The 27,017-nt window shown below is 43.6% G+C and overlaps 1 pseudogene; it reads left to right on the top strand.

Moving 5' to 3' along the window:
• The first annotated feature begins 1,562 nt into the window (after positions 1-1,562).
• On the top strand, positions 1,563-27,017 carry LOC139562577 (atlastin-2-like; annotated as a pseudogene).

Below are 27,017 nucleotides of genomic sequence, written 5' to 3'. Positions count from 1 at the left end.
TAGTGTCCCGTCCTCCCTGGCTGTCGGTCAAAGTAGTGTAACGGGGTGGTGTTTTTTTAATGAATGTAGAGTAGGCAGGGTCATTTTCATCATTTTCCCCCTTTTCCCTTTTTTGCATCACAGTGTAATGGATTTACACTCCAGTCCAATTGGTGGCGGTAATGCATATTTTTGGTAGAAGAAGAAGGAGGAGGAGGAGGCTCGTGGGAAAATGGCAGAAGTGGATGCTGAGTTCGAATCAAGCAGCGGGTCAAGCAAATTTGGTGAAGATGAATGTTCTGAATGGACAGTAGTATTGAAAACTGGAACAAAAAGGAAATTGTCTAAAATTGGAGTGGAGTGTGTGACTGATATTTTGATTCGTTATATTTCTGAAGAACAGAGGAAGATTGTAGTGGGCCTCAAAAGAATCCGCACAACAGAAGTTTTATGTTTTGAACTTCGGAGTAGGGCAACCGTCAAAGGAGTCATCTCAGGGGTGACGACGGATGTTCAGGTTGAATACATGAAGAGAATTCCTGCCATGGTTGGTGCCCAGTTTCTGACCTGCTGGGTGAATGAAGAAAAAGAAGAAAGTCTGTCGGTCTTGTTGTTTTTTGATGAAGAGCAAATACCTACGCATGTGAAGCTTGGTTATGTAAGATACGTCATAAGAGTTTTCGTCCCCAAACCACTGCAGTGTAAGAATTGTAAAAGGATTTCGCCATGTTTCAAGTGTGTGCAGACGAACAGAGTATACTGAAGAACGATGTGTAGAATGACAACAGTGTAGCAATTCTGGTGGGGATCATGATTCTGAGCTCCTGGAGTGCCCTGTAAGGGTGAAGGAGATTAAAGTGGCAAAGTTAGAGCGGTCTAGCAAATCTCCTATGCGGAGGCGAATAAAATAATTGAGAAAACAAGTGATGGTAGTGGATACACCACAGCCTGTAGTAAATGTTTGCTTCCAGACAAAAGATACCCTGTGTGGATTTTGTTGTGTTCATTGCCACAGTGATAAACTGTACAGCACAAGTCTCAAAGAAGTCTAAGAAACTGGACATTATTGTGGCTGCGGCAGAAAAGTTTTTGTGGACTTAAGGATTTTACATCTGAAGACTTGCAAGAGGTATTGGCGCCGGAAGACCCACCCTCCCAGGTTCCCCTTGTGCCTGTGTAGGAATCAGATCGGTTGTATTTTTTACTGGAAAAGTTGTTAGAATTATTTATGTATTTCTTTGGTAATTTGTTGGGTAGTTTGTTCAGTTTTGCTGGGAATCCTGTTTCCATCCCGCCTAGTAGGTATGGAAACAGGAGGCACATTAAATTATGTGATCGACAATATACCATAGAAGAAGAAGAAGAAAAATAAGAGTTATTTAGGCCTCTTGAGTAGGATTTTAAAGGGTAAATAGTGGAATGGGGTGGTATTTTTTTATATATATTTTTAATATTCTTAGATAGGGCAAATTTTTCCTTTCCCCCAATTTTATAGTACCTTATCACAAAAATGTAATGTAGGCAGGCCGTGAACGGCCAAACACTCCAGTCAGTACAGTAGGTGGCGGTGTATTGGATGCGATCCAACAACACAATCCCAAAGAAGAAGAAGTGTTCTTTGACGCAACTACGTGGGATTATTTTAAACAGGACAAGATGGCGGGGGTTAGCGGGCTGAGGAAACGGAATCATTTCGAACAAAACCGCAAAAGACACGTCTTTGACGAAGGTAATTTTTAATTAAAGGAGAATATGTGGAACTGGATAGTAATATTGAGACTGACTCTGACATGTACCTCGTTCGGCGTTGTTTCTACTGAGTGCCGTAACCTACAGTAGCCAAGATAGTAACGTATGTTTTTACTTTTACAGGGACCCAGCCAGTGAAGGATTTAACGTTTTTGTGTAGTTAATTTAGCTGGCTAATATGCGCCCGCCAGCCCTTATTCTCACCTGGCCGGGTCTGTCATTTTCGGACCGCGAGTGTTGCCGGCTGTTGAGTTGCGTCTATCCCATGGTCCGTTCAATTCTGAATGCTGATTGGTTAAAACCGCATTCCAGCCGGTGTCTCTTCCACAAGTTACCATCGGCTAAATCTATGACATTAAAATGCCTATACTCTGTTCCATCTGACTAAACAATCCACTGTCTCATAAACCCAGCCAGGCAATTTATAAACTTGATCTCTACTATAAAAACCATCTAGACATTATCTCGCATTTCTTTTAGACTAACATTTGGTTTTCAACAGATTGCTTTCGGTCTCCAACATTTGCAACATTGTTTCAATATTCAAATTGGAGTTCCAGCTGTCCCATAGTAATGAACGAGTTGGGATGAGAGACAGGTCGGCAGTTTTTCTCAGCTAGTCGAAATCATGAATCAGCATAATTTTTATGGACATATACAAATAACTATCAATAGAAAACAACAGGTAAAACGAACCGAAGTGCAGCTAGTTTGAAGTCTTTCCAGCTTCAGTTTGAATTGATTGTGTTAGCTGTGTTGTTTGGCTAGCTCCTCTGAACAAGTGTCCTGACGAGAGAGCACATTTTCTATGCCAGGTGAAATCGCGCATCATTAGCTCATTGTTATGGATGTGTGCAAATAAATGTCACTAGAAAACAGTTTCTGCAAATGCGGCTACTTCAATGTTATTCTGGCACAGTTTGACGTGACTGTACGTTAGCCATAGTTGGCTAGGTAGCAAGCAAGGGATAAGAACGTTGCCAGTCAGTATGGTATTCATACTATTTCATCCTAAAGAGCGCGTCCTCGCGCTAGCTTGTGACTACGTTTTACAGGAACGCGCTCACCGGTCAAGCACACACCAATGTAATGAAACAGCATGGAGCAGGTCTCGAACCCTCGACCTTCTAGCCCGAGGTCCGGCGCGCTATCGACTGTGCAGCAAAAGCATGCTCCAGCTGCAGAGTCGATTTCTGCGCTTATAAACCCAGGGTCGTTACAATATAGTCCCGATACAAATCTGGGGTTGCTACCCAAGCCGGCTGGTTGTTCGGTTGCCATATACGCGATCCAGTTTTTGTTCTGCATCTATGGACGTGAACTAGTCGTAAATAACGTTTTCAATTAAAATATGAAAATCATTATTTAAATATGTTGGTGACCCAGTTGTATAAAAGTGATAATGCCCTGGAAGCTGGTGCTTTGAGGATATATTGGCACAGTTTCCGTTGTGCCTAAGAACAACCCTTAGCCGTGGTATATTGGCCATATACCAGACCCCCTCGTACCTTATTGCTTAAATAACACAGTATATTGGCACTGTAGAATTCAATAGCTTTAGTTCATTCTTACATGCTTTGTTTGAGTTGCTTTTTAAAGCAAAGGTCGAATTGAACATTTGGGGAAGAGGTCAAGGTGTAGGGTAGTTCTGTGTGATTGGGACAGGTGCCTCAATAGACTGAGTGATTGTGGAGCGGATGTCGTCAACCTTCTTTTCAAAGTGGTTTACAAAGTTGTCCGCAGGGGAGGATTAAGGACGGAGGAGAAGGTGGAAACAGTTTCCTAGGGTTAGAGGAAGAAGCTTGACATTTATTGATAGAATTGGCTTTAGGAGAAGAGAAGGTAGAGAGGAGGGCGTGAAAGGATGATGGGTCCTCTGGAAGTTTAGTCACTCAGCCATGGCGCAGAAGGGCAGGGCCAAGCCGGCCAGGAGGAAAGGGGACAGGAGGAGTCATAGGATGCGGAAAGGGAGGAGAGTCTGGTCGAGGCAGAATCAGGAGACAGGAAGGAGAAGGATTTAGCAGACTTAGCGGCGGTGCATGTTTGAACTCTCATTTTTGGATTTAGACAACCAGGAACTCCTTATTATTTTAACGTTAGCTAGGAACTACAACTTTCTGGCTTTTCCTTGAAACCAATATTCCACTCTTGGAATAGCGTTTTTGTCTTCTTGCAGATTAACTGAAACCCTCCAAACCCAGTTAGACAACTAGGCCTAATGTTATCTGGCGACCAAAGTAGGCTTAATATATCGAGAGAGAAAACGCTTTGCTCCTGTGGTTTTGCATGCCCATTCTGTATCCTTGCATCAGACTCATGCAAGGAACGAACAACACCAGATGCTTTTTCTCTCCCTCTGTCAGGTCATGTGCAACAGCCATCATCAACTCTATTGTAATGTGATATAGGCTAGCTATGTGTAGCCTTCCATTTCCTCAACTGGCCTAGTCTTAGTTTCACATGGGGAAATTCCCTTGCACCTCTACCCAACACCCCTAGCTAACATCTCTCTTACTGAACAACAGTTGCAATCTGGTACAATTATTTGTGTAACAATGTTGTTTTTGGAATGTTAATGTATACAGAAATCAGTCAACAGGAAAATGGAAGGTGTTATTTTTGACATCACTTTAGTAATGGGGGTCTTTCAAATCCTTTAGCCTTGTGACATGACTCTTGTATCAGTGCAAAATAAAGCTGGGTTTGTTTGTGTGGCAATAGTTAACACTGAGTGGTGCTGCACTTTGTCCTTGGTGTGCAGATCCCTTGTTGCAGTTTAACATTTGCCCTGCTTGACTCCGGTCCAGAGAGGGAGTTGTCTCTTGGAGTTGGCACCAGTCCGCAGTGTCACGACGAAGGAGAGGAGGGACAGAGTAAAGTGAGCTGTTTCAGATGTAGATCTAGACTGGCTCCATACACGGCCTGCCAGAGACCCAGATCAGGGCTGTTTCAGATGCAACAGGAGAGAACTGTGGCAAGATAAGGAATGATAAATAAGCCTGCCAATTTTAGATCTGTCTCTGTTTTCTCCAAAGATGAGGGGATTGAACTTCGCAGCCCAGTCCCTGCAGAATAGTGTCTCGGTCTCTCTCCTATGGCAGCACTTCCACTTAATTTTTCTGACTACTGCTTCGTATTCCCTGCTTTGCTGGACACTTGTATAGAGGGGCCTATGTGTGGGTTATGGTCCATTTTACACTGGACTGATGTTTGACGTTTAGTACAGTTGTCTATGTGAGGAAAGTTGGGAGCAGTCTGGCCACGAGTTACAGTAGATTACCTTTTTACCCGATGAACACAGGGACTCTTCCATTTCCTGTTCTGACCTGCGATCATGCTAATATGCGCGTGTTGCAGCTAATCATTATTTGGACTGGTGTAAACTTCACGTCTGCCCATGTGGGGGAGATTCTGAGGTGTCAGGAGCTGGGGGTATTTAAATTCAGCTTTAGTGTCACTGCGGCTAAAAAGGAACTCTAGCATTGATGTCTGTGACATGGATGTCCGTCTAGCTGTAGAATAAATTCATAACCTGTCTTGTTGTGATTTTGTTTACTTTTTTAACTTATTTTTTGGTAGTGTTTATCTAGCAGTCTCAAACCCACAGTGAATTATGTCTGTTGGCAGACCAGACAGTCATTATACCAGAATCAGCAGGATGCCTCTCCAGTGTAAGCTCTGCTCCGGAGAATGCTGTCCTGTTCTCTCATACCTTCTGTTCGGCAACCCCTCTCCTGGCATCAGCCATAGAGCCCAGTCAGCCCACTGCTGTTTGCCATCGGCAGAGAACAGCCTTGCGGCAAGCCCTCAAACCTGCCTTAGACCAAATCCTCACTCTTGAGTTTTGGTACGAAGTGTTTGTTCTTTGATATGTTAAAGTCACATGTCTTGTAGGACTGTCAGCTCAGGAGGAAAATGTCATTATGGGGAGAAAAGGTTTTTCCTTGGAATCTTGCTTGGTATTGTGAACCATACCTCTCCAAGGGTCTCCTTGACACAACTGTTTTTGGTTGGTAGCAGTTGTAAAATGTTTGTTTGCATGAGCACTAGCAGTCCCAAATACTTGTCATTTATACATTTATACATTTATACAAATACTTGTCATTGTTCCCAGGGTGTGTCTAGTGTGATGGGGAGGGACATCTGATGTAGAGGACATTTCCCACACCTGGAGGGGAACGCCTACCTTTAGACATCCTTTCATGGAAAGATTAAAAGGCCAAACAAAGCTTTTTGAAATGCTTTCACTTTTGCTTATTTTGATGTTGAGCTCCTTGATGTCATAGCCCAATAAATCATTGTATTTGTCACATGCTTGGTAAACAACAGGTGTGGACTAACAGTGAAATACTTACAGGCTTGGACATAGAAAATAGGCTACTGCACAGTGTAGATGCTATAGACATTGACCCACATGACCCATTTGTAGGCCTAGTACTTTATCTCATAATACCACGTGCTCATTCCCCCTTTCTCAGATATGTTTCCTAATACCCAAGTGTGTGCACTGTAGGCCTGTGGCAATGTACTGGTGTCATGCTAGAGGTTGACACAGGAGTGAAATTTCGTAACTGTCCTGTACCATTTTTTTCACGTACAGTTATATAACCCCGGAACTTTCCGGTCCCATCCCGATAAATATCACTCCCGTCCCATGTTCATTTTTAATGCTCAGAAATCAGAAATAACTTCCTCCATTAACTACTGGCCTGTCTGTCCCGGCTCTGTGGCCGCATAGCGTTAGCAGACACCAATATTGTTCTCAGGGCAAGCCTGGTTGTAGCTGGATTCACCTAGTCAGTCTGTCATGGAAAGAGCAGGTGTTCCTAATGTTTTGTACACTCAGTGTATAGTTGGCTCTTTTATATATATACAGTGGGGAGAACAAGTATTTGATACACTGCCGATTTTGCAGGTTTTCCTACTTACAAAGCATGTAGAGGTCTGTAATTTTTATCATAGGTACACTTCAACTGTGAGAGACGGAATCTAAAACAAAAATCTAGAAAATCACATTGTATGATTTTTAAGTAATTAATTTGCATTTTATTGCAAGACATAAGTATTTGATCACCTTCCAACCAGTAAGAATTCCGGCTCTCACAGACCTGTTAGTTTTTTTTTAATAAGCCCTCCTGTTCTCCACTCATTACCTGTATTAACTGCACCTGTTTGAACTCGTTACCTGTATAAAAGACACCTGTCCACACACTCAATCAAACAGACTCCAACCTCTCCACAATGGCCAAGACCAGAGAGCTGTGTAAGGACATCAGGGATAAAATTGTAGACCTGCACAAGGCTGGGATGGGCTACAGGACAATAAGCAAGCAGCTTGGTGAGAAGGCAACAACTGTTGGCGCAATTATTAGAAAATGGAAGAAGTTCAAGATGACGGTCAATCATCCTCGGTCTGGGGCTCCATGCAAGATCTCACCTCGTGGGGCATCAATGATCATGAGGAAGGTGAGGGATCAGCCCAGAACTACACGGCAGGACCTGGTCAATGACCTGAAGAGAGCTGGGACCACAGTCTCAAAGAAAACCATTAGTAACACACTATGCCGTCATGGATTAAAATACTGCAGCGCACGCAAGGTCCCCCTGCTCAAGCCAGGGCATGTCCAGGCCCGTCTGAAGTTTGCCAATGACCATCTGAATGATCCAGAGGAAGAATGGGAGAAGGTCATGTGGTCTGATGAGACAAAAATTGAGCTTTTTGGTCTAAACTCCACTCGACGTGTTTGGAGGAAGAAGAAGGATGAGTACAACCCCAAGAACACCATCCCAACCGTGAAGCATGGAGGTGGAAACATCATTCTTTGGGGATGCTTTTCTGCAAAGGGGACAGGACGACTGCACCGTATTGAGGGGAGGATGGATGGGGCCATGTATCGCGAGATCTTGGCCAACAACCTCCTTCCCTCAGTAAGAGCATTGAAGATGGGTCGTGGCTGGGTCTTCCAGCATGACAACGACCCGAAACACACAGCCAGGGAAACTAAGGAGTGGCTCCGTAAGAAGCATCTCAAGGTCCTGGAGTGGCCTAGCCAGTCTCCAGACCTGAACCCAATAGAAAATCTTTGGAGTGCGCTGAAAGTCCGTATTGCCCAGCGACAGCCCCGAAACCTGAAGGATCTGGAGAAGGTCTGTATGGAGGAGTGGGACAAAATCCCTGCTGCAGTGTGTGCAAACCTGGTAAAGAACTCCAGGAAACGTATGATCTCTGTAATTGCAAACAAAGGTTTCTGTACCAAATATTAAGTTCTGCTTTTCTGATGTATCAAATACTTATGTCATGCAATAAAATGCAAATTAAATACTTAAAAATCATACAATGTGATTTTCTGGATTTTCGTTTTAGATTCCGTCTCTCACAGTTGAAGTGTACCTATGATAAATATTACAGACCTCTACATGCTTTGTAAGTAGGAAAACCTGCAAAATCGGCAGTGTATCAAATACTTGTTCTCCCCACTGTATATATATATTATTAAATGCGCCACACAATACATACTATTCCTCTCCTGTCCCAAACTTGACTAAGAACTTCACACCTATTCCTGCTGGAATCCTGAAGGACTTGCAAGACCCACTGGAGTCCTGTTCCCTTGTCAACCTCTGCAGCAGGCAACAAAAACCATGGCCAGGAACTGTCATGGAATGGCCTATAATATGTACAATGCCTGATGGAAGTTGATGCTGGAATCCTCCAAGATTATGAGAATATTGGCAACATTTTTTGAAGAGGACCCTGACTACACTTCTCTGTATTGTCCTTGTGATGTGTAAAGTTTGAATTGCACCATGTGCACTCTCTCCCTGCTCTTAACGGTATGGCACCGTGTGTCCTATTCTCTCCCCCAGGTGCGGGTGGTGTGGAAGATGTTCCTCTGTCCCTGCCAGATCGGAAGCCTCCTCCCAGGATGGCGCCTCGGGCAGAGGCGGATAGCGAGACAGACGAGGAGTGGGAACAGGCCCAAGAGCTGACTGCTGCCGATCAGAGTCCTGTCAAGGAGCAGCCTGTAGAAGAGGTGGTGGTGGAGGAGAAGGCTCGGCCCATCCAGATTGTCCTGGCTCACGAAGACGACCACAAATTTGAGCTGGACACGGCGGCTCTGGAGAAGCTCTTACTGCAGGAGGATGTCAGAGACCTTAATGTGGTGGTGGTGTCAGTGGCTGGGGCCTTCCGTAAGGGCAAGTCCTTCCTGCTGGATTTCATGCTCCGATACATGCTCAACCAGGTGAGAACAGGTGCACACTCACATATACAGTGCCTTCAGAAAGTATTCAAACCGCTTGACTTTTTCAACATTTTGTTGTTACAGCCTGAATTTAAAATGTGTTAAATAGAAGAAAAAAACATTTTACAAATGTGTAAAAAAAAAAAAATGAAGCTGTATTGTCTTCAGTCAATAAGTATTCAACCCCTTTATGGCCAGCCTAAATAAGTTCAGGAGTAAACAATGTGCTAAATAAGTTGCATGCAATAATAGTGTTTAATCTGACTCTGTACCCCACACACACAATTATCTCTAAGGTCCCTCAATCGAGCAGTGAATTTCAAAAACGGATTCAAGCACAAAGACAAGGGAGGTTTTCCAATGCCTTGCAAAGAAGGGCACCTATTGGTAGATGGGTTAAAAAAAGCCCTTTGAGCATGGTGAAGTTATTAATTACACTTTAGATGGTGTATCAATACACCCAGTCATTACAAAGATACAGGCGTTGTTTCTAACTCAGTTGCCGGAAAGGAAGAAAGCTCAGGGATTTCACCATGAGGCCAATGGTGACTTTAAAACAGCTACAGAGTTTAATACCTGTGATGGGGCAAATCCAACACATCACTGAGTACCACTGTTCATATTTTCAATAATGGTGGTGGCTGCATCATGTTATGGGTATGCTTGTCATCGGCAAGGACTAGGGAGTTTAAAAAATAAATAAAAATACAAATAATAAACTACAGGCAATTGTAGAGGAAAACCTGGTTGTCTACTTTCCAACATACAATGGGAGACAAATTCACCTTTCAGCAGGGCAATAACCTAAAACGCAAGGACAAATCTACACTGTTGTTGCATACCAAGATGACATTGAATGTTCCAGAGTGGCCTAGTTACAGTTTAGACTGATGATCTATGGCAAGACTTGAAAATTGCTGTCTAACAATGATTAACAACCAAACAACAACCATGATTAACAACCCAGAGACTCCCAGCTGTAATCGCTGCCAAAGGTGATTAACATGTATTGACTCGGGGTTGAATGCTTATCTAATCAAGATATGCGTTTTATTTTTCATAAGTGTATGACATTTTACTTTACTTTGACAGAATATTTTGTGTAGATCATTCCAAAAAATTTTTTTAAAAGAATTTAATCAATTGTAATCCTTTCTGGAGGCACTGAACCTACAGTACAGACAATTCACTACAAAATACTGATACTTCTCTGAATCATTCATTGGGCAGATCAGGTTGAATGAAGGTTTTGCTGCGCTAAAATGAAGAACCAATTGAACTGTCTGTTAGCTGGAGAAACTGTGTGGTTAAAAGCACTTTCTGGCAGCATCAACAATCTATCATGTTATTAACACACCCCTGGGTGTAGGGTTAATTATAAGGTGTTGAGTAACGCTGCTAACCTTTTCAGGGTAAATCTCTGGGTTGTCGGTTTAATACCAACCTTTGTAAAGCAGTTTGGAGATCCTGAATAAACCCCGTATTAGTCTTTTTTCCCAGATTAATTAGCCACCTACTGACCTGATTGCGTTACCTGGCTGATTTTACATAAAGTCCTCCATCTAGGGGTTGATAAAACGTCTCGAAACGGGAAGTCTGCTAATGGCTCTAAATGGATGTTAGTAGTAGTTCTTTCCTTTGGGATTAATTTAGTAGTGTGAAATTCCTTCAGGACATTTTATTTTTAGCCAAATGCATTTTCCATTCTTAGTCTGCTAGATAATTAGCGTTGTCTTCAGGTCATTTCACATACTGTAGTTCAAAAGCAATTTGTCTCATTAGCATTCCTTTTGCTGAAATATGAATTTCTCTGCCAGTTTCTGGGACAAGAGCTTCCCAAGGGAAGGGCATACATTACCAAGGCCGCATCACTGCATTCCAGTGCAACTTTCTAATCAGCTTCCAGGGGTTATGTTAATGTGTCCACTGTCAAGGATTTGGCTTGAACCATGTGTCGAAAGAGCAAGATTGTTTTTTTGTTTTTACTTTGAGAAATATTTATGTAGCTGTAGACCTAGATTTGGAAATGTCTGGTGTTTTCTCGGCACTGAATAAACATGGATGCATAATCAATATTTCTATTGATGACTTGAATCTGAGTGAGAGAGTGAGGAAGAGGACAGTCAGTCATGCCTTCCATCAGGACAGCCAAGTAGCAGCCAGCAATTGCAGGGCCAGTATCACTTTACAGACCACAAAGTGTTATTATAGGTCTGGAAGCTTGGGAAAGCTTTATCTTAAATAGTTATAGCTGCCTCAAACTCATTCTCACTGTGTAGTCTGCTGCTAGTTTCCCTGCCTGCCTGGGTCTGTTGTTCCTCTCAAGGTCTGTCACTAGTGCTGAGCAATGAACTGAAACTTCTGTTTTTTTTAAGCAACCAATTGACCAATGTCTGTTCAATTATTTGAATTCCATTGTGTTTTCCTGTGAGCTCAATGCGCACATCACACAGTTTCTCTAAAGATAAATCTGATCCAGCCTGAACTGTGCGATGTAGTAAGGAGTTGTAGTTTCCAACAGGCCAATATTCTACATAGTTTAGCACACAAAACGTGGTAATTAACTACAATGACCATAATCCATTGCACATATCCTTGTCCGGTCTTTTACTTGGTATCTCTACCTGAGAATGCATGATCGAAGTGATTTTATAGTTGGTATTCTTTGAAGAACTACAAAATAGTGATTTTTGTTAGACAAAATAGGCAGCAGCACTATAGAGCTGAGATGATGACTTGGAATTAAGTAATAAAGTCATCAAATAAAACATGTAATACACACACCTGAAATATTTTATTAAAGTTGTGAAATAAATGATGGTTAATAAGTAGAGGTCGACCGATTTATGATTTTTCGACACCGATTATTGGAGGACCAAAAAAAGCCGATACCGATTAATCGGCCGATTTATATATATATATATATATATATATATATATATATATATATATATATATATATATATATATATATATATATATATATATATATATATATATATATATATATATATATTTTTTTTTTTAAATTTTATTTGTAATAATTACAACTACTGAATGAACGCTTATTTTAACTTAATATAATACATCAATAGAATTTCTCTCTATACCATTTGTATTTCATATACCTTTGACTATTGCATGTTTTTATAGGCACTTTAGTATTGCCAGTGTAACAGTATAGCTTCCGTCCCTCTCCTCGCCCCTACCTGGGCTCGAACCAGGAACACATCGACAACAGCCACCCTCGAAGCATCGTTACCCATCGCTCCACAAAATCCGAGGCCCTTGCAGAGCAAGGGGAACAACTACTCCAAGTCTCAGAGCGAGTGACGTTTGAAACGCTATTAGCGCGCACCCTGCTAACTAGCTAGCCATTTCACATCGGTTACACCAGCCTAATCACGGGAGTTGATAGGCTTGAAGTCATAAACAGCTCAATGCTTGAAGCACAGCGAAAAACTGCTGGCAAAACGCACGAAAGTGCTGTTTGAATGAATGCTTACGAGCCTGCTGCTGCCTACCATCGCTCAGTCAGACTGCTCTATCAAATATCAAATCATAGACTTAATTATAACATAATAACAGACAGAAATACGAGCCTTTGGTCATTAATATGGTCGAATCCGGAAACTAATTTCGAAAACAAAACGTTTATTATGTCAGTGAAATACGGAACCGTTCCGTATTTTATCTAACGGATGGCATCCCTAAGTCTAAATATTGCTGTTACATTGTACAACCTTCAATGTTATCTGCCAGAATTTTACGTAATTATGACATTAGTTCGCAACGAGCCAGGCGGCCAAAACTGTTGCATATACCCTGACTCTGCGTGCAATGAACGCAAGAGAAGTGACACAATTTCACCTGGTTAATATTGCCTGCTAACCTGGATTTCTTTTAGCTGAATATGCAGGTTTTAAAATATATACTTCTGTGTATTGATTTTAAGAAAGGCATTGATGTTTATGGTTAGGCATTTTTTGCAAATGCGCTTTTGTTAAATCATCCCCCGTTTGGTGAAGTTGGCTGTCTTTGTTAGGAAGAAATAGTCTTCACACAGTTTGCAACGAGCCAGGCGGCCAAAACTGCTGCATATACCCTGACTCTGTTGCAAGAGAAGTGACACAATTTCCCTAGTTAAAATAAATTAATGTTAGCAGGCAATATTAACTAAATATGCAGGTTTCAAAACATATACTTGTGTATTGATTTTAAGAAAGGCATTGATGTTTATGTTTAGGTACACGTTGGAGCAACGACAGTCCTTTTTCGCGAATGCGCACCGCATCGATTATATGCAACGCAGGACACGCTAGATAAACTAGTAATATCATCATCCGTGTAGTTAACTAGTGATTATGATTGATTGATTGTTTTTTATAATGTAAGTTTAATGCTAGCTAGCAACTTACCATGGCTTCTTACTGCATTTGCGTAACAGGCAGGCTCCTCGTGGAGTGCAATGAGAGGCAGGTGGTTAGAGCATTGGACTAGTTAACTGTAAGGTTGCAAGATTGAATCCCCGAGCTGACAAGGTAAAAATCTGTCGTTCTGCCCCTGAATAAGGCAGTTAACCCACCATTCCTAGGCCGTCATTGAAAATAAGATTGTTTTCTTAACTGACTTGCCTAGTTAAATAAAGGTGTAAAAAAAAAATGGCACACTGAATGATCTGAGGACAGATGCATAGGAGAAGTAAAAACTTGAGGTCACAGTGGGGTCAGAGGAGCAGTGATTGCCAGTGTTGTTCTGAGACAACAATGCACTCCATCGCATCTAGGGTCAGGTATTCACGATTGCTCCGATTGTGTTGCCTACGTTTTTTTCACAGCAACAACTCCAGTCCCGAAAAAACAGAAGGAACTGCAGAGATTGTTGAGTATCCCCCCCCCCATGTTAGTCTCCAGCGGGTTATACCCTTTAGATATCTTTGTATTCACGTCCCAGGCAGGTGCTATTTTGGGGTCTTGGTCTGGCCAACCTAATTTTCTTCCTGGTGTCTGCACTGTACATCTATGATCACTCTTTTACGGCCTAGAATTTGAACATTCCATTCCAGTCACATTTCCTGCTGGATAGAGAAGTCTGCTCTTCTGTGTGTGTGTGGCAGTTTGACTGACTGGACTGTTTGTTTAATGTCCTCAGAGGGAGGAGACAGAACTAAAGCTTGTTATCTGAAGTCTGCCTTGTTTAATAGCGCTGTTGTATCCTTGTTTAATAGCGCCGTAGTATCCTTGGTAACCTAGTGGTTAGAGCGTTGGGCCAGTACCCGAAAGGTTGCTAGATCAAATCCCCGAGCTGACATGGTAAAAATCTGTCATTCTGCCCCTGAACAAGGCAGTTAACCCACTGTTCTTAGGCCGTCATTGTAAATAAGAATTTGTTCTTAACTGGCTTGCCTAGTTAAATATAAAATAAATTGTTTAATAGCGCCGTGGAATCCTTGTTTAATAGCACTTGAGTATTATCCCTGTATTAACACTGCTGCAGGATGTGTATTTTAATAGCTGTGTGATATCTATCACCACCAGGCATGGTTAGGTTAAACTACTCTTCACCTTCTGCTTCGGAAATGCTGCCAGTAGACAGAGCCAGGTTCACTTGTTAAGTAATACCTTTTAGGCATGAAATATAGCATACCATTTTGTTTAATTAGTTACTTTGGGAGTCTAATCTCATTGGCTTACTCCTTCAGCAACCTTGCATTTATTCTCAGTTCATGAATAAGGAAGTAATTAAGACCAGCCCCGTAGGCCACGCTCTCCCTGTAATTAAGACCAGCCCCGTAGGCCACGCTCTTCCTGTAATTAAGACCAGCCCCGTAGGCCACGCTCTTCCTGTAATTAAGACCAGCCCCGTAGGCCACGCTCTCCCTGCAATTAAGACCAGCCCCGTAGGCCAAGCTCTTCCTGTAATTAAGACCAGCCCCGTAGGCCACGCTCTCCCTGTAATTAAGACCAGCCCCGTAGGCCACGCTCTCCCTGTAATTAAGACCAGCCCCGTAGGCCACGCTCTCCCTGTAATTAAGACCAGCCCCGTAGGCCAAGCTCTTCCTGTAATTAAGACCAGCCCTGTAATGAAGTAGTAGAGTAACGCACGCACACTTCTAACGTACTTGTTTTCACAACAGCAGCTCATATCCTATTAACGGTGTTTTTCAGACTTAAGTTTTTTTGTCTTTTTTACTGCCTACACTGAACTGAGTCTGACATGATGTTGCGTTTGGCATAGACTGTGTAAAATGACCCTGATCTCAGGACACCAGTGGTTTGAATGTGATACCACAGTGACCTCCAGTGGTAGTAAGTTGCAAATGCATGTAAGAAATAGCAGTATGCCTATTTCTTCCTTTGATTACTGTTGGGCTTTTTCCACATTGCCCATATGAAACATACACTTGCCTACAGGAATCAATAACTTGTTTCCTATACTGACCGCTCACTCCCTCTCTGTCTTGGTACCCCCCTCTCCTGTCACAGCAGGAGGAGCAGTCAGACTCGTGGGTTGGGGCTGATGATGAGCCGCTGACAGGGTTCAGCTGGAGAGGAGGCTGTGAGAGGGAGACCACAGGGATGCAGGTCTGGAGTCAGGTGTTTGTGGTCAACAAGCCGGATGGGAGCAAGGTGAGCCCTACTCTGTGACACACACTGTTATTAACATTGAGAGGAACGCCACTGGCACAGTCATGTTTTGTGTATGATCTTATGTCCATCCCTGCCGCTCATACTGGCTGTACTGTCTTCAAGTGGATTTCCATCATGTTAATGACCTAAAGGTGACCTGTAATATCCTAACCCTTGACAGGTTGCTGTTCTGCTAGTGGATACACAAGGAGCCTTCGACAGCCAGTCTACCATAAAGGACTGTGCAACGGTTTTTGCCTTGAGCACCATGACCAGCTCTGTACAGGTGAGTCTATGATGGACCTGACTGAGTTCTCACTGTTTGATTACATACCCATAAAGGTGCACACATTGTGCCAGTTGAGTTAATGGTGTGTTGTGGATGGAAAGGGCTGGTTGATGTCAAGAACTGGCCTACGTACAAAGGATATTTCATTGTCTAATTCTTTTCAGGTGTATAACTTGTCCCAGAATATTCAGGAGGATGATCTTCAGCATCTCCAGGTATACACACCATTCCTCCCCATTTTAATGAATACGTTAGACATTTGTTGGTGTGTTTGAAAACAATATTAAGGCTAACATCGTCTTTTCTCCATCTGTTTAGCTCTTCACAGAATACGGACGGCTTGCTTTGGAGGAAGTCTATCTAAAACCCTTCCAGGTGTGTTACTGTTTCTTCAATATATTCAACATGCAAAGTTTGGATGTGCACATTTGTCCTCCCTGAGCACATTCTCTCAGTAACCCTGTCTGTGTTGTGTTCCAGTCTCTCATGTTCCTCATCAGAGACTGGAGCTATCCATATGAGCACAACTATGGACTGGAGGGAGGTAAACGCTTTCTAGAAAAGAGACTGCAGGTAGGTCTGGAGAAGAGAATGGGGACCATGATGGATCATTTAGATCGGGCTCCTCCACATTAGTATCTAGTCCAGTGTGGCTTTTTCGGAGAGGAATTTCCACTACAGTTTTGAACTAAATTATCTCAGCAGAATTGTAATATGAATTTTGTTCAGTGTCTCTGTGAACGGAAGGACGCTCGCATTAGTGGAGGCTGCTGAGAGGAAGGCGGCTTATAATAATGGCTGTAACGGAGCGAATAGAATGGAATCAAACCATGTGTTTGACGTATTTGATACCATTCCACCTATTCCTCTCCAACTGTTACCAAGAGCCCGTCCTCCCCAATTAAGGTGCCACCAACCTCCTGTGGCGTGCAGTATCACTTTTAGTGGACAATCTGTAAGGCTACTTTCTAAATGTGATACATTAGTTACTGTCAAATTGTAATCAGAAACGTAACTTTTGGATTTAACAAATCTGATTACGGTTACTTTTGGATTATATTCCCTTTTTAAAGGACAAAACCACTGATTTGTATAATTTACAGTGTTACACAACACTAACATGTGAGAACAATTTTTTGGGGTGAACAAATGTTTCATTTTGTCGTTTTAACAAGGTTGGTGGCAACGTGAAAATCGTTGTGGAAATCTGTTGCAGCTCAAGTCGACTACAAAACCCGCAATGCTCTCTATGGGCTAGCTAGATAGCAAACGTAGCTACACACAAGCTAATATCCGTATGTGAAGTAGCTAGTTAGTGCAGTTTGTTTAGGTGATTTTACAGCTATCAGTTAAGGAGTCTCCAATCTCACCATGTTCAACCTGCAGATCAATGCTTTCTGCCTTACAGAGTGGAGTCTGCCATTTGCAACAGCACCATGCAATGCACCCTGGACTGAAGAGGCAGACAAATAGGATACATGTGTCCTCTGTTAAATTACACATTTCTTGTGGTAGGAATATCGCAAAAATATGATCAGTGGCTAATTCGAGAGAAGACAACCTCCCGTGTTATATCATCGGCCAGTATTGAAATCTCACATATGATGATTGACGTTTTTGCGATCTAAAAGTCGTATTCCTTTCAACTTCCAGTGTAGTGAGAGCGGCTTTATCACAATGCTACGTCATACCGGCCGAATAACTCAGATACACATTAAATGACCCAGGGAATTGATAGAACATCGCTCAGATGTACAAAAGTAATATAACAATCAAAATGGGTGAATTTACTTTGAGGCATTAGAAGAAGACAAGAAGGGTCCATCAAACGCATTTGATTCTCTGACGTTTTCAAGTAGGATCCCTGATTATGGATGGTCATTTTCAGCAATCTATATAACCTGTCTGTAGTTTTCTGATCATATTGGGACTCCCTGATATATGTTGGTCTGGTTGTCTTTATCTAATTACATGAAATATTTTAAATGGTTGCTCAAAATATTTTTTTGTTCAAGGCTCCAACTCCCATGATTCCATTTGGCAAAACCACTTCCACCATCTGAAGTTGCTGCCATTGCGCCCTTTCCAAATAGCCTATGTTTTCGTGGTGAATTACTTGTAAACCTCAAATGTTTTATTAGTTCCAGTAGGCCTACAGTGTTGTTGGATAGTTGCTAAGGCTGTATTTGGCTGTTATTTTTTTAAACATTTTATTTCAGATGCAGCAGGGTTAGCTACTTGGTTAGCTAGCATTGCTAATGTAAAGCAGGCTTCAATCATGAGACTAGGATTCCTTAGTGATTTGCCTGTAAATCTTATGTTTTTTGGACTGATTTAAGAGTTGCTAAGATTAAACTTGGCTCTAATAGCATGCTAGCTAACCAGCATCAGACACATTAACTAAATTTCATTTTTTTTTTGTAATGCAGTTGATTGTCACCAATGACATGAACATACACTACATGGCCAAGAGTATGTGGACACCTGCTCGTCGAACATCTCATTCCAAAATCAAATCAAAGTTTATTTGTCACGTGCGCCGAATACAACAGAATACAACCTTACAGTGAAATGCTTACTTACAGGCTCTAACCAATAGTGCAAAAAAGGTGTTATGTGAACAATGGGTAAGTAAAGAAATAAAACAACAGTGAGAAGACATGCTATATACAGTAACAAGGCTATAAAAGTATCGAGGCTACATACAGGCACAAGTTAGTCAGGCTGAGGTAGTATGTAGATATGGTTAAAGTGACTATGCATATATGAACAGAGAGTAGCAGCAGTGTAAAAAGAGGGGTTGGGGGGGGGCACACAATGCAAATAGTCCGGGTAGCCATTTGATTACCTGTTCAGGAGTCTTATGGCTTGTGGGTAAAAACTGTTGAGAAGCCTTTTTGTCATAGACTTGGCACTCCGGTACCGCTTGTCATGCAGTTGTAGAGGGAACAGTCTATGGCTGGGGTCTTTGACATTTTTTAGGGCATTCGTCTGACACCGCCTGGTGTAGAGGTCCTGGATGGCAGGCAGCTTAGCACCAGTGATGTACGGCCCAGTACGCACTACCCTCTGTAGTGCCTTGCGGTCAGAGGCCGAGCAATTGCCGTACCAGGCAGTGATGCAACCAGTCAGGATGCTCTCGATGTTGCAGCTGTCAAACCTTTTGAGGATCTCAGGACCCATGCCAAATCTTTTTAGTTTCCTGAGGGGGAATAGGCTTTGTCATGCCCTCTTCGACTGTCTTGGTGTGTTTGGACCAGTCTAGTTTGTTGTTGATACCGAGGAACTTGAAGCTCTCAACCTGCTCCACTACAGCCCGTCTATGAGAATGGGGGCGTGCTCGGTCCTCCTTTTCCTGTAGTCCACAATCATCTCCTTAGTCACGTTGAGGGATAGGTTATTCTGGCACCATACGGCCAGGTCTCTGACCTCCTCCCTATAGGCTATCTCGTCGTTGTCGGTGATCAGGTCTACCACTGTTGTGTCGTCTGCAAACTTAATGAGGGTGTTGGAGTCATGCCTGGCCATGCAGTCGTGGGTGAACGGGGGAGGGGACTGAGCACGCACCCCTGTGGAGCTCCAGTGTTGAGGATCAGCGTGGCAGATGTGTTGCTACCTACCCTCACCACCTGGGGGTGGCCCGTCAGGAAGTCCAGGATCCAGTTGCAGAGGGAGGTGTTTAGTCCCAGGATCCTTAGCTTAGTGATGCGCTTTGAGGGTACTGTGGTGTTAAACGCTGAGCTGTAGTCAATGAATAGCATTCTCACATAGGTGTTCCTTTTGTCCAGGTGGGAAAGGGCAGTGTGGAGTGCAATAGAGATTGCATCATCTGTGGATCTGTTTGGGCGGTATGCAAATTGGAGTGGGTCTAGGGTTTCTGGGATAATGGTGTTGATGTGAGCCATTACCAACCTTTCAAAGCACTTCATGGCTACGGACGTGAGTGCTACGGGTCTGTAGTCATTTAGGCAGGTTGCCTTTGTGTTCTTGGGCACAGGGACTATGGTGGTATGCTTGAAACATGTTGGTATTACAGACTCAATCAGGGACATGTTGAAAATATCAGTGAAGACACCTGCCAGTTGATCAGCACATGCCCAGAGCACACGTCCTGGTAATCCGTCTGGCCCCGCAACCTTGTGTATGTTGACCTGTTTAAAGGTCTTACTCACGTCGACTACGGAGAGCGTGATCACACAGTCATCCGGAAAAGCTGATGCTCTCATGCATGCCTCAGTGTTGCTTGCCTCGACGCGAGCATAGAAGTGATTTAGCTCGTCTGGTAGGCTCGTGTCACTGGGCAGCTCGCGGCTGTGCTTCCCTTTGTAGTCTGTAATAGTTTGCAAGCCCTGCCACATAAGACGAGCGTCGGAGCCAGTGTAGTATGATTCAATCTTAGCCCTGTATTGACGTTTTGCCTGTTTGATGGTTCGTCGCAGGGCATAGCAGGATTTCTTGTAAGCTTCCGAGCTAGAGTCCCGCACATTGAAAGCGGCAGCTCTACCCTTTAGCTCAGTGTGGATGTTGCCTGTAATCCATGGCTTCTGGTTGGGGTATGTATGTACAGTCACTGTGGGGACGACGTCCTCTATGCACTTATTGATAAAGCCAGTGACTGATGTGGTGTACACCTCAATGCCATCAGAAGAATCCCGCAACATGTTCCAGTCTGTGATAGCAAAACAGTCCTGTAGTTTAGCATCTGCTTCATTTGACCACTTTTTTATAGACCGAGTCACTGGTGCTTCCTGCTTCAATTTTTGCTTGTAAGCAGGAATCAGGAGGATAGAGTTGTGGTCGGAATTACCAAATGAAGGAGCTTTGTACGCGTCTCTGTGTGTGGAGTACAGGTGATCTAGAATTTCTTTCCCCCTCTGGTTGCACATTTAACATGTTGATAGAAATTTGGTAGAACTGATCTAAGTTTCCCTGCATTAAAGACTCCGGCCCCCAGGAGCACCGCCTCTGGGTGAGTGGTTTCCTGTTTGCTTATTTCCTTATATAGCTGACTGAGTGCGGTCTTAGTGCCAGCATCTGTCTGTGTTGGTAAATAAACAGCCATGAAAAGTATAGCTGAAAACTCTCTAGGCAAGTAGTGTGGTCTGCAATTTATCACAATATACTCTACTTCAGCCGAGCAAAATCTAGATACTTCCTTAGATTTCTTGCACCAGCTGTTGTTTACAAATATGCACAGACCGCCCCCCCCTCGTCTTACCGGAGTGTGCTGTTCTATCTTGCCGGTGCAGCGTATATCCCGCTAGCTGAATATCCATGTCATCATTCAGCCATGATTCCATGAAACATAGGATATTACGGTTTTTGATGTCCCGTTGGTAGGATATTCGTGATCGTACCTCGTCTAATTTATTGTCCAATTATTGCACGTTGGCGAGTAGTATTTACGTTAACGGCAGCTTTCCCAGTCGCTTTCTCCGGGTCCTGACCAGGCATCCGGCTCTTTGTCTTCTGTACCTGCGTCGCTTCCTCTTGCAAATAACGGGGATGTCGGCCCTGTGGGGTGTTTGGATAATGTCTTGTACGTCGTCCTTGTAGAAAAAAATCTTTGTCTAATCCGAGGTGAGTGATCGCTGTCCTGATATCCAGAAGCTCTTTTTTGCCGTAAGATACTGTGGCAGAAACATTATGTACAAAATAAGTTACAAATAACGTGAAAAAAACTACATAATAGCACAATTTGTTGGTCGCCCGTTTAACTGCTGCCATTTCTTTCGGTGCCATTTTAATCATGGGCATTAATATAGAGTTGGTCCCCCCCTGCTGCTATAACAGCCTCCACTCTTCTAGGAAGGTGTTCCGCTAGATGTTGGAACATTGCTGTGAGGACTTGCTTTCCATTCAGCCACAAGAGTATTAGTGAGGTCGGGCACTGATTTTGGACCATTAGGCCTGGCTCACAGTCGGCGTTCCAATTAATCCCAAACATGTTCGATGGAGTTGAGGTCAGGGCTCTGTGCAGGTCAGTCAAGTTTTTCCACACCGATCTCGACAAACCATTTCTGCATTGGGGCAGGTAGTGTTCGTCTAGCATCCGCCAAACCCAGATTAGTCCGTCCGACTGCCAGATGGTGAATGAAGCGTGATTCATCACTCCAGAGAATGCATTTCCACTGCTCCAGAGTCCAATGGCGGCGAGCTTTACACCACTCCAGCTGATGCTTTGCATTGCTCTTGGTGATCTTAGGCTTGTGTGCTCGGCCATGGAAACCCATGTTCATGAAGCTCCAGACGAACAGTTCTTGTGCTGACGTTGCTTCCAGAGGCAGTTTGGAACTCGGAAGTGAGGGTTGCAACCGAGGACGGATGATTTGTACGCACTTCAGCGGTCCTGTTCTGTCAGCTTGTGTGGCATACTACTTCACAGCTGAGCTGATGTTGCTCTTAGAAGTTTCCACTTCAAAATAACAGCACTTAGACTTGACCTGGGCAGCTCTAGCAGGGCAGAAATTTTACGAACTGACTTGTTGGAAAGGTGGCATCCTATGACGGTGCTGAGCTCTTCATTAAGGCCATTCTACTGTCAATGTTTGTCTATGGAGATTGCATGGCTGTGTGGCTCAAATAGCCAAATCCATGAATTTGAAGGGGTGTCCACATACTTTTAATAATATTCATGCAAGCATTATAATATGATTACAACCCAAAGTAATGTGGAATGCACTCATGACTTATGACACAAGCTTTGTCTTGGCTTGCTAGACAGCTAAACTAACTGCAGGTTAACTAGGCGGAGCATTGCATCATGGAGATGAAATGCACCCTGGGAATTGTAGTAGAAGAGGACAATGCAGAAAATATAAAAATGACCGAAACGAGGATTGTGCAGTATGACTAACAAATGATAACATCAAATTGTGTTTAAATCTTACAGTAGTGCATATATACAAACAGCATAACTGATTATAAAGTGGCGGAATTGTCCTTTAAACTTGTGCCTTAGACAACAGACCAGTGTCTTGGATATTATGTAACAGCTGTGTGTGTTTTCTACAGGTGAAACAGAACCAGCATGAGGAACTGCAGACCGTGAGGAAACACATCCACTCCTGCTTCTCCAACATCGGTTGCTTCCTCTTGCCCCACCCCGGCCTCAAAGTGGCCACCAACCCCATGTTTGACGGCAGATTAAAAGGTGAGGCCTCCCACTGCAGAGAATAATCCCTTCCACCCTCACCCTCCATACTATATACTAACCCCCTTCCACCCCCCTCCATACTCAACTAAACCCCCTCCATCCCCCCTCCATACTCTACTAACCCCTTCCACCAACCCGCTCCATACTCAACTAACCCCCTCCATACTCAACTGACCCCTTCCACCCCCCTCCTCCAATACTTCACTAACCCCTTCCATCCGACGTTATCCCATCCTCAGTGACTCCCAGACCCTTTTCTTAATACTGAGGTGGAGAGGCAGTTTAATTAAGAAAATAGTTAACCCCTGGAGGAGACGTTCTTGGGCTTTACTATGCTTCTGGCTGTGTTCTTTGTGTAGACATTGATGGTGACTTTAAGGAGGCGCTGGGCAATCTGGTGCCCTTACTGCTGGCTCCTGAGAACCTGGTGGAGAAGGAGATTGGAGGGGCTAAAGTGACCTGCAGAGATCTAGTGGAGTACTTTAAGGTGAGCACCATGTTCTCCCATGGCCTATAAACTACTTTAAATGCCTGAAAATGTTCTGAAACTTCCTAATATCTCATCACAACTGAAGTTATAGAAAACACATTTTCTCCACGTCTTCTTCCCAGGCCTATATAAAGATCTATCAAGGGGAGGAGCTTCCTCATCCTAAGTCAATGTTACAGGTCTGTACTGGTTTGATCCACATTGATACGTTTTGAGCAAGCTTGTGGGGGTTCTCTTATCTTGCTCAAACCCTCTTTGCATTTGACTGTGCTCTGTTACCTAGGCAACGGCTGAAGCCAACAACCTTACAGCAGTTGCTGGCGCAAAAGACACTTACAGCAAAAGCATGGAAATGGTAGGTTTGTTCACCCCTGGCTTGTTACACGAACAATGTACAGTGCATTCGGAAAGTGTTCAGACCCCTTCCATTTTGCTACGTTACAGCCTTATTCTCAAATGGATTAAATAAAAACATTTCCTCATCTACACAAAATACCCCATAATGACAAATGGAAAACAGGTTTTTAGATTTCTTTGCAAATGTATTAAAATACAAAAACTGATACCTTACATAAGTATTCAGACCCTCGAAATTGAGCTCAGGTGCATCCTGTTTCCATTGATCATCCTTGAGATGTTTCTACAACTTGATTGGAGTCCACCTGTGGTAAATTCCATTTATTGGACATGATTTGGAAAGGCACACACCTGTCTATATAAAGTCCCACAGTTGACAGTGCATGTCAGAGCAAAAACCAAGCCATAAGGTCGAAGAAATTGTCCGTAGAGCTCCGGGACGGGATTGTATCGAGGCACAGATCTGGAGAGAGGTACCAACAAATTTCTGCAGAATTTAAGGTCACCAAGAACAGTGGCCGTCTCCATTCTTAAATGGAAGAAGTTTGGGACCACCAAGACTCTTCATAGAGCTGGCCACCCGGTCAAAGTGAGCAATCGGAGGATAAGGACCTTGGTCAGGGAGGTGACCAAGAACCCGATGGTCACTGTGACAGAGCTCCAGAGTTCCTCTGTGGAGATGGGAGAACCTTCCAGAAGATCAACCATCTCTGTAGCACTCTAATCAGGCCTTTATGGTAGTGGCCAGACGGAAGCCACTCTTCAGTAAAATACACATGACAGACCTCTTTGAGTTTACCAAAAGGCACCTAAAGACTCTCAGGCCATGAGAAACAAGATTCTCTGGTCTGATTTAAACCAAGATTTAACTCTTTGGCCTGAATTCCAAGCGTCATGTCTGGAGGAAACCTGGCACCATCCCTACGGTGGTGTCAGCATCATGCTGTGGGGGATGTTTTTCAGCGACAGGGACTGGGAGACTAGTCAGGATCGAGGGAAAGATGAACGGAGCAAAGTACAGAGAGATCCTTGATGAAAACCTGCTCCAGAGTGCTCAGGACCTCAGACTGGGGCAAAGGTTCACCTTCCAACAGGACAATGACCCTAAGCACACAGCCAAGACAATGCAGGAGTGGCTTCAGGACAAGTCTCTGAATGTCCTTGAGTGGCCCAGCCAGAGCCCGGACTTGAACCCGGTCGAACATCTCTGGAGAGACCTGAAAATAGCTGTGCAGCCACGCTCCCCATCCAACCTGACAGATCTTGTGAGGATCTGCAGATAAGAATGGGAGAAACTTCCCAAATACAGGTGTGCCAAGCTTGTAGCCTCATACCCAGACTCGGCTGTAATCGCTTCCAAAGGTGCTTCAACAAAGTACTTAGTAAAGGGTCTGAATACTGTAACTGTGATTAGTTTTATTTTTAATACATTTGCAAAAATGGCTCAACCTGTTTTTGCTTTGTCATTATGGGGTATTGTTTGTAGACTGGGGGGGGGGGGGCAATTTAATCAATTTTAGCATAAGGGTGGAATGTAACAATATTTGGGAAAAGTGAATGGGTCTGAATACTTTCCAAATGCACTGTATCTACACACATTCCAAGCAGATTGATTTACTATTGCTGTTGTACACACGCACACCACATGTTAATGTTTTTAAATGTATGTGAACTGTAAAGTCTTGTCTAATGTATTTTTAGTTATGTGTCGGGCCCCAGTAAGACTAGCTGTTGCTATTGGGGATCCTAATAAAATACAAATTTTCATTATACAAATGTAACCAATGAGGTCATTCGTAGAGGTAATATTTTTGCCACTAGTCTTTGTTAGTCAGTGTAGTAATCTGTTTGGTTTCTGAAATGTGGTGTTTCCCTGCTAGGTGTGTGGAGGGGACAAGCCCTACATCGCCCCTGCAGACTTGGAACGCTGCCACGAGGAGTTCAAGGAGTGCTCGGTGCGTCAGTTCCGCTCTGTGAAGAAGATGGGAGGGGAGGACTTCTGCAAGAAATACCAGGAGCAGCTGGAGGGCGAGCTGGATGAGGCCTACTCCAACTTCCACAAGCACAACGAGGGCAAGAACATCTTCTACGCTGCACGCACGCCCGCCACGCTCTTCGTTGTCATGTTCACCACCTACATCGTCTCAGGGCTGACCGGCTTCATTGGAATGAACACTATTGCCGTGCTGGCCAACCTGGTCATGGGCGTGGCTCTCATGACTCTCTGCATGTGGGCCTACGTCAAATACTCAGGGGAGTTCAGAGATGTGGGCACCATCATAGACCTGTTGGCAGAGACACTCTGGGAACAGGTGGGTGCTGATATGTCTGTGGATAAAGGTGTTTTGTGTTTTCATAGATTTTTCTATTAAGGATAGAAGTATGGATACAGGAAGTATGTTTATTTAGCACGTGTGACTCAAAGCCATGTGAAGCTGAGAATTCCTCATGTTCTCCACTGTCGTCTGTGATGTTGATTCCTTCCCCTCAGAGTCCAGATTTCTAGTGGCCCTCTAGTTCCCCATCAGCCCTGAACTCAATCGCATTATCCTTCACCAGCCCTATCCAATGAGCTACCAGCCTTTCCTTTACCATCCAATCAGCCTTCAGCCTGCCCAATCAGCTGGTGATCTGTTTTTCTTCTTTTAATCTGATCTTACTCTCCTCTCCGCCTCAGATGACTGCCAGAAAGGTGAGGTGGAGGTTTCTCTTCCTGCCTGTGTTCCTGGTTCAGTGCACTTTTCTGTCTTTGTTTGGTGGTTTCCCTGCTTTTGCTGCTCTTCTCTGCTAATTCCTCACCTCCCATGTCTCCAGGTGCTTTCCAAACTCTTTGTTGGCCAGGAGTTGAAATCACGTGGCACTCTTTCCTACCATCAGCAGCAACGCAGAGAAAGAGACTCCCCTCAAACAACAATGACAAGACTCACTAACTTTTCTGGCTAGCTGCTTGGCTCTTTATTTCCAAATGCATCTACATTCCACTCTTGTCATTCCTTGTGACATATGGGGCTGGTCTTAATTACAGGGTGGTTGTCATTCTAAATGTAGAATATGCAGGTTGGCACTACCTAATCTTCTGATTGTAATCACAGCAGGCCCACTGACCAGTCTTAAATAATCTCAA

Source organism: Salvelinus alpinus, chromosome 32 (genome assembly GCF_045679555.1).
Source record: "Salvelinus alpinus chromosome 32, SLU_Salpinus.1, whole genome shotgun sequence".
Taxonomy (NCBI): Eukaryota; Metazoa; Chordata; class Actinopteri; order Salmoniformes; family Salmonidae; genus Salvelinus; species Salvelinus alpinus.
The sequence above is the reverse complement of the archived record's forward strand: the minus strand, read 5'-3'. Positions and strand labels throughout refer to the sequence as shown.